This window comes from Trachypithecus francoisi, unplaced genomic scaffold (genome assembly GCF_009764315.1).
Source record: "Trachypithecus francoisi isolate TF-2019V2 unplaced genomic scaffold, Tfra_2.0 Lachesis_group16, whole genome shotgun sequence".
NCBI lineage: Eukaryota > Metazoa > Chordata > Mammalia > Primates > Cercopithecidae > Trachypithecus > Trachypithecus francoisi.
In genome coordinates, this window is record NW_022681461.1 from 7,386,028 (window position 1) to 7,394,584 (window position 8,557).

The following is an 8,557-nucleotide window of genomic DNA, read 5'->3' on the forward strand; positions in this document are numbered from 1 at the left end:
GGACAGTACCTGTTTTAGTCCATTTGGGCTGCTATAATAGAATACCTGAGGCTGCATAGTCAAAAAGAACAGAAATTTATTTCTCACCGTTCTGGAGGCTGAGATGTACAGCGTCAAGGTGCTGTGTCCTCAGGAGAAGAGAAATATCATGTCTTCACATGGAAGAAGAGCAGAAGAGAGACAGGCCCAGTCTTGCATGCCCTTTTTATAGGGGAACTAGCCCATTCATGAGGGCTCCACCCTAAACACCTCCCATTAGGCCCCACTTTCCCAAGACTTGCGTTGGGGATTAAATTTCTTTCATGTGAACTTTGGGGGACACATTCAGACCATAGCAGTAGTTAATCATTTGATGAGTTGTTTTGGGACTTAGAAATAGCATAATCAGAGTATTTGCAGTAAAGAGACCTGGGGAAGAAGTGAGTGGACAGATTCTTGGAAGGGACACCCAGTGTGACGATACCCATTTCAGAGGAGGCACCAGATAAGTGGAGGAGGCATCAGATGATGAACATGATTCTGCTATGAACAGTTGTCATAGCACCCCAGCACCCTTTCCTTATCCACCCCAGCACCTGCTCAATGGGTTCTTTGGCAGAAGGATAGAGGTTGCACATGGAAATAACTCCCTTCCCAAGGCTGATACAACTGCCATTACCATGGAAATCAGTGCTGAGCTCCGTTGATGGTGCTGGTTCCTTGCGGGTACCACAAGTGAGCAGCAAATTGGTTATATGGGATTCCACCTGTCCTATGTGGATAATACATGTGTAGTGATATGTCATTGTTGTTTAAACTTGCAGTTCCATAATGACAAATCATATTGACCATATTTTCATATGCTTATTTGCCTTCTGTGTATTTCTTTTCTTTGGTGAGGTGTGCCTGTGCAGATTTTTTGCCTATTTTTTACTTGGGATTTTTTTTTAATTCTTAAGAACTTTTGCATATTTTAGATATATGTCCTTTATCAGATATGTGTTTTGCAAATATTTTTCCCAGTCTGGGTCTCTTTGCCTTTTGACTCCCTTAAAAGTGACTTTCACAGAAAATAGCTTTTCTATTTTAAGAAAAATTATCAAATCTAACTTTCATGGATTGGTGGAGTATCTAAAAACTCATCACCAAACCCAAATTCACCTAGATTTTCTCTGCTGTTTTCAAAGTTTAGTAATTTTGCATATGAGATTTAAGTTCATTATATCTTTTGAATTCATTTTTGTGAAAAGGGTAAAGTCTATGTCTTGGGTTTTATTGTTTGTTCATATAAATATCCAACTGTTTTAGCCTCATTTGTTGAAAAGAGAATCCTTTCTTTGTTGAATGGCTTCAGAGCCTTTGTCGTGGATAAGGTGACTCATCTGTTCCTTTGATCTGTCTGTTCCTTTGCTTATATCATGTTGTCTTGATTCTTGGAGCTTTACAACAATCTTGAAATTGGGTTGTATGCATCTTTAACTTATATTTCTTCTTCAATATTGTGTTAGCTATTGTAGGTTTTTTGCCTTTATGTATATTTTAGAATTAGTTTGTTGATATGTATAAAATGGTTTATTGAAATTTTCATTGGAATTTATTAAAATGGAGAATAATTGACATCTTAATTTGCGCTTCAGATTAAGAAATGTGAACTATCGTTCCATTTATTTAGACCTTTCTTGATTTCTTTCATCAATTTTATTTTTGTATATAGACCCTATACATATTTTATTAGACTTATACCTTGAGTATGCATGAATTTTGGTGCTATTGTAAGTGGTATTTTAAAAAAATAATTCTAATTCCAATTATTTACTGCTGATATATGGAAATGCAGTTGCCTTTAATAAATTAACATTACAGTCCACAACCTTGCTACAGTCACTTACCAATTCCAGAAGTATTTTTGTTGAATCCTTAAGATTGTCACATATAATTGTTATCTGTGAGCAAAAGTAGTTTTATGTTTTCCTTCCCAATCTGTATGCCTTTTACTTTCTCTTCTTGTTTCGCTCCCTTCACTAGGTCTTCCAGTGGCAGGCAGAATAGGAAAAATGGAAGTGGACATCCTGCCAGTTCCCAATATTTGGGGGAAAACAACCAGTTTCTCACCATCAAATCTAATGCTAGAAGTAGAATACTTATAAGTATTCTTTACCAGGATGAGAAAGTTCCCTCTGTTTCTAGTGTGCTGAGTTATTTTTTTTATCCTGAATAGGTATTAGATTTTGTCCAATGCTTTTTTTGCATCTACAGATATAATAATACATTTTTTCCTTTAAGCCTGTTGATATAAAAGATTAAATATACTGATTTTCAAATGATAAAATAGCCCTGCATACCTAGAATAAATTCCTCTTGGTCATGATGAATAGGTTTTTTTATACATTGCTAGATTTGATTTGCTCATGTTTTGTTGAGATATTTGTGCCTGTGTTCACTGAAGATATTGATTTGTAGTTTTCTTTTTTGGATGTGCCTTAGTCTGACTTTAGAATCAGGGTAATCCTAGGCTTATAAAACGAACTAGGAAGCAATACCTGTGCTTCTATTTTCTGGAAGAGGTTGTAAAAAATTAAAGTCATTTTCTCCTTAATGTTTGGTGAGATTAACCATTGAAACCATCTGGGCATGGTACTTTTCTTTTTTGGAAGATTACTAATTATTTACCCAATTTCTTTAATAGATACAGGGCTATTCAAATGTTCTGTTTCTCCTTGTGTGGTTTTGGTATTTTTAAAATTTTTTTTGGTATTGTTTATATATAAAAACTATCCATTTATGGACATAAAGTTGTTCATAGTGTTATTTTATTCTCCTTTTAATATCCATGGTAGTAGTAGTAACGACCTCTCCTGCATTTCTTGTGCTCTGTCTCTGTCTATCTCTCTCTCTCTTTTTCTGTGCTAGGCTAGATTTTATCAAGTGCATCTATGTTTTTAAAGAACCATCTTTTGGTTAGTTTGATTTTCTTTATTTTCTTCTTTTTTCACCTTTTTGATTTCTACTTTAATTTTTGTTATTTTATTTGCTTCCTTCAGATATATATTGTACTTCTTTCTCTTATTACTAAGGTAGTAATAAGGTAGTTTAGATGATTGCTTTTAGTTCTCTGTGGATTTGTAACATATGCACTCTAAGCACTGCTTTCTCTAAGTCTCCCAAAGTTTAAGAAGTTGTATTTTCAATTAGACCAAAATACTTTCTGGTTTATCTTCAGACTACTTATTTGGCATGACTCATTTATAAGGATATATTTACATTTTTTAATATTTGTGGCTTTTCTAGCTATCTTTCTGGTATGTATTTTTAGTTTAATTTCATTTTGGTCTGAGAACATACTTTGTATGATTCTAATTATTTTAAACTTCTTATGATGGGTTTTAGGACCCAGAGTATTATTTACCTTGATGAATATTCGACATAAGCTTAAGATGAAAGTGTGCGCTGCTGTCGTTGAATGGAATATTCTACAAACGTCCATTTGACTAAGTTAATTGATAGTGTTGTGCAGGCCAACTGTATCCTCGGTGATTTTCTGCCTGCTTGACCTATCAACCAATTGCAAAAACAGGCATGTTGAAATCTCCAGCTGTGACAGTGCATTTGTCTACTTTTGTTTTCAGTCCTATTAGTTTTTGCCTTATGTATTTTGATGCTCTGTTGTTAAGTCATACATGCTTAGATTGTTACATGTTTTTGGAAAATTGACCTTTGTGTCAGTATGTAATACCTCTCTCTATCTCTAATAATTTGTCTTGCTCTGAAGTCTTCTTTGTTTAATATTAACGTATATACTCCAGTTTTCTTTTGGTTATATTTACCATAGTAAAATTTCCTTTGCCTTTTTACTTGCAACCCATCTGAGTTGTTATATTTAAAGTAGGTTTATTTTAAACAACGTAATTTTATTTTTTATTCATGATGACAATTTTTATTGGTTTATTATGAGTATGACTGAATCAGTTTCTGTCATTTTTATAGCTAGTCTCTATTCATTACCTTTGTTCTTTTTTTCTCCTCTTCTTATGCTTTATCTGGCTTTAATTGAACATTTTTATGATTCCATTTTATCTTCTCTCTTGCCATATCAATTATACTTTTTTAAAAAACATTAGTTGTTACACTAGAAGTGCAATATATATTTTTAACTAATATAAGTCCACCTAAATTATCACTGTGCTGCTTCAAATGTAGGTCAAATGTAACAGTTTTCTCAATTACTTCTTATCTAGTACAGCATTGCTGTCCTTTCACTTAGCCCTTGGCAGTAATAACCCAATACGTTGTTGCTACTATTACCTTAAACAAAAATGTATGTATTAATACATTAATTGTATTAATACACTTGTATTAATTAATACAATTATACATTATACATTTAATACATTCATTGTAATAAATGTATTAACTAATATATTATTAATACATACATTAATATGAATAAAACAAAAGATTTACTTTATTCTCATTTGTTATTTAAGTGATGATCTTCCTTCCTTTATATAGATCAGAATTGCTGAACGATATAATTTTTCTTTTCCCTGAAGAACTTCTGTCCACACTTCTTGAAGGGTTGCTCTACTAGTGAGGAATTCCCTGAGTTTCTGTTTGTCTAAGACTGTCCTTATTTCTCCTTCACTTTTGAAGCATAATTTTTCTGGACATAGACATTCCAAGTTGGTGATTTTTTTCATCCAGTATTTAAAATATCCACTCCACTCTCCCTTGCTTGCATGGTTTCTGGTGAGGAGTAAACTGTAATACTTACTTTGTTCCTCTACTTGTAAGGGGTTTTATTTCTGTAGTATTGTTTCAAGATTTTCTCAGGTTTCGATTTTTTTTTTTTTTATGCTCAGTGTTTTCTGAATTCTGTACAGCTGTGTTTTGCTGTCTGCCACTAATTTCTGGAAATTCTCAGCCATTATTTCTTCAAATATTTTTTCTGCTTTGTTCTCCCTTTCTGCTGCCATTCCAGGGTGCATGGTTTATGTATTTTCAAGTTGTTTAACAATTCTTGGATCTTTTGGATCTTTCTTTTTTCGTATTTTTTCTCTTTACATTTCAGTTTGGGAATTTTTTACAGACTATCTTTAAATTCCTTTTTTGGCTGTTTTCAGTATGCTGATGAGTGCATCAAAAGCATTCTTTATTTCTTTTGATTCATAGCATTTCCTTCTTCTTTTATGTATCTTCTGTCTCTCTGCTTACATTATCCATCTCTTCCTATATGGCATCTAATTTTTTTATTAGCATGTTTAACATATTAATCATAGTTTTTAAATTCCCTGTCGGATAATCTAATATCTGTATCATATCTAAGTCTGGTTCTGATGCTTGCTTTGTCTCTCCGACTGTCTTTCTGTTGTCTCTTAGCATGCTTTGTACATTTTTAGGAAAATCTGAACACGATATACTAGGGAATAGAACCTGAGATAAATAGGCCTTTCCTGTGAAGTTTTATGATAATCTGGACAAAGAGTTGGGCTGTGTTTAATGTTTGCCGTAGCTGTGGGTGCCAGACCCTTCATATCCCTTTAGGGTTCTTGTCATTGTCTGCACTATTAACTTTGAGCTTCCTTGCATACTTCTCAAAGAGAACTTTCATCTTGCAGCTCTTTTTGCTGTAACCCACTGTTACTGGACTGGAGCCCTGTTGGTGAGACAGTAAAAGTCATAGGGAAGAGGAACTACTGTATAATCTTATGATTAAATCCCACTCTTTTAGTGACCTTCTTGGTATGTGGCCTCCTTGGTATGCGACTTTCATAAATATTTTCTAGTTTTGTTTTGTTTTTGTGTTTTTCTTCCTCAGATGACACAGGAAAGCTAAAGGGGTCTGGAGTCAGAAAAATATCCTTACCTCAGGTGGATAATACTCGGTTATCCTTCACAGTGGAGAGCAGGCCTTTGCTAGGGAGAAAGTTCTAGGAGTATTTCACAGTGGTGACTCTTCTCCCCCTGCCAGAATCTCGAGGGGGATTTTCTTTGCCTTTCTCTGTTGAGAATTTCTTGTTACAGTTTATGCAGCATTTCTAGGTGTTTTTTAAGAGAGATTTTAAGATTATCTAATCTATAATTGTGCTAGAAATGGAAGCTTCTCAGTTCTTTCTCTAACACATATGGATTGAGCATAAGCTCTGTGCCAGTCAGTGTGTTAAGTTGTGAGAAAAAATTAAAAAATAACTTAGATATATATTTTGCTTTTCCAAAATCTATAGTCTTATAAAAAAAAAAGTCTTGCACAAAAACTATAACAGGTAGAAAATAAATGTTTGTTGGATAAGCATCCCTTTGTGGCCATCTCCTAATGTAATCACAGTAGGTCCATTTTTCAATACATACAGCAAGTCAGGATGCTGAGACACCGAGTTGCCACCGAGAAAGAGGTTTAATCACAAGGTTACCAAATGAGAAGATAAGGGGAAATCTCGAAACTATCTCTCCTTAGGAGTTGAGGCTAGGGATTTTAAGGATTTGGGAGTGGGCTGAAGTGTGGAAATTATTGTTCGGCCAGAGTGCAGGGTGGAGTCATGGGACAGGGAAATGAAGAAACTGCATTCTCATGCTGATTCTATTTTTCTGTAGATGTTTTCAAACTGGTTTGCATCAGCTGTTTCACTGGAATTCAGAATCAGAAAAACATCGTAAGCAATCTTTAAACAACAGCCTCAGGATTCTAATATCAAGTATTTTATCTATAGGAGCAATAGGCGTGCAAATCAATTCTTAAACGGAAGTCTTATGATCTTAACATCAGAAAGCCTACCCAGAGGATTAGTGGGGAGAGAGGTGGTCTGCATCGAGTGCTACCTGACTTTCAGCAGCAAGGAAGTGAGCCAAAGCGCAGCCTGATTAATGCTTAATTAGAGCTATATTTCTATCCAGAACCCAGCACGCAATTCTTGACAACGCTGTGGGGATGGTTTTACTAACAGGCTCTATATTCTTTAATGGAATTTGCTACTTACTCAGAGTACTCAATTTACTTACATATCCCAGGTCATTTTCACTCAGCTATGTTAGCTCATGTCGACAAAAAGAGTAAAATTCTGTAAAGTATATTAAGAGATTTATTTTGAGCCAAATGTCAGTGAGCAGGGCCCATGACACAGCCCTCAGGAGGTCCTGAGAACATGTGCCCAAGGTGGTTGGGGTACAGCTTGGTTTTACACATTTTAGGGAGGCAGGAGGCATCAATAAAATACATTTAAGAAATACATTGGTTTGGTCCAGAAAGGCAGGACAACTCAAAGCAGGGGCTTCCAGGCTATAGGTAAATTTAAACATTTTCTGATCGACAATTGGTTGAGTTTATCTGAAGACCTGGGATCAATGGAAAGAATGTTCAGGTTAAGATAAAGGATTGTGGAGACCAAATTTTATTGTGCAGAAGAAGCTCTCAGCTGACTTCAGAGAGAGAGCAGGTTGTAAAATGTTTCTTATCGGACCTAAAAGGGTGCCTGGCTCTTAGCTGCTATTTATCTCCTGGATCTGGAAAGAAAGGAGGGGGTGGAAAACAAGGAGGAAAGGGGGTTATCTATAGGCTGTGGATTTTTCCCACAAGAGACTTCGCCAGGCAGTTTCATGGTATGGCAAGGAAATATATTTTAGGGTTAAATATTTTTTTTTCCTTGTCTCGTAATGTTATTCCAGAGTCAGATTGAAAAGTAAGTCATGATACATAGGGTCAAATAAAACCCATCTGATAAGGATTTATGGTTTGTAGGGCATGACTTCCTAGACCCCTTAGGAATTCGGGCAAAATAAAAAATCAGAGCTTAGTCCTCACTCAGAAATTTCAGAGATTCTTTTGAGTTCTCAATCTCCTGACAGGTATCCTCCATCTTCCTGCCACTTCCTAGGCTTCATCGGCTTAGCCCCTTTTATGCATAGATTTAAGGCTTTTGATTAACTAAAAATAAACTTTATAAATCATAATTCATTTGGCTATCTGAGTTTTCTATTTTGATATACATTTATGATACATATGATAAATTAAAATTTTTTTAACACACATATTTGTTTATATTAAGAAATGAGTTTAAAAATAAAATGAAACTTTTGTATATATTTTATTATCTCCAGTTAAAAGAAATGTAGTCTAGTATATGACAAATATATTCCAGAATACTTTTTTTGCAACTACTCATTACATCTCCTCACAATCTGAGCTGATTTTTACACATCGAAGGGTTTTTTGTTTTTACAATACCAAGTTCAGATATACAGAGAAAATTAAGAACTGAGAGTTTTGTCTCTTTTATTCGGAAAATTACTCTACTTTTCAGCCTTCCTCTAATTAGTAGAAAATTATACTCTTTCCATTTTATGCATTTTACTAAATTAAGTGAGCAAAGTGATAAAAAGAAGCCAACTAAAAGCTTTGGTTCCAGTTCATCAAATTTAATTTTAATTATGAGCAGTTAATCAAGATAAGGCCCTGGAGGGAAGACTCAAGCAACTGGGATTGCTTAGACAGAAAATAGAAGCCTCGGGAAGGTGTGGGGACAGAGCATGATGCTGAGGCCATCACAGCGTCTGCGGGAAGAATGGACTGGCGCCAGAGCAGCAGAGA

General features: G+C 34.9%; 1 long non-coding RNA gene across 1 annotated transcript; it reads right to left on the minus strand.

Moving 5' to 3' along the window:
• Window positions 1–4,816: 4,816 nt before the first annotated feature.
• On the minus strand, window positions 4,817–7,095 carry LOC117099295. The gene is made up of 2 exons (XR_004443745.1): window positions 6,973–7,095; window positions 4,817–6,600 (listed from the first exon to the last, which is right to left on the minus strand). It is a non-coding gene; the product is annotated as an uncharacterized LOC117099295 (long non-coding RNA).
• Window positions 7,096–8,557: the final 1,462 nt, after the last annotated feature.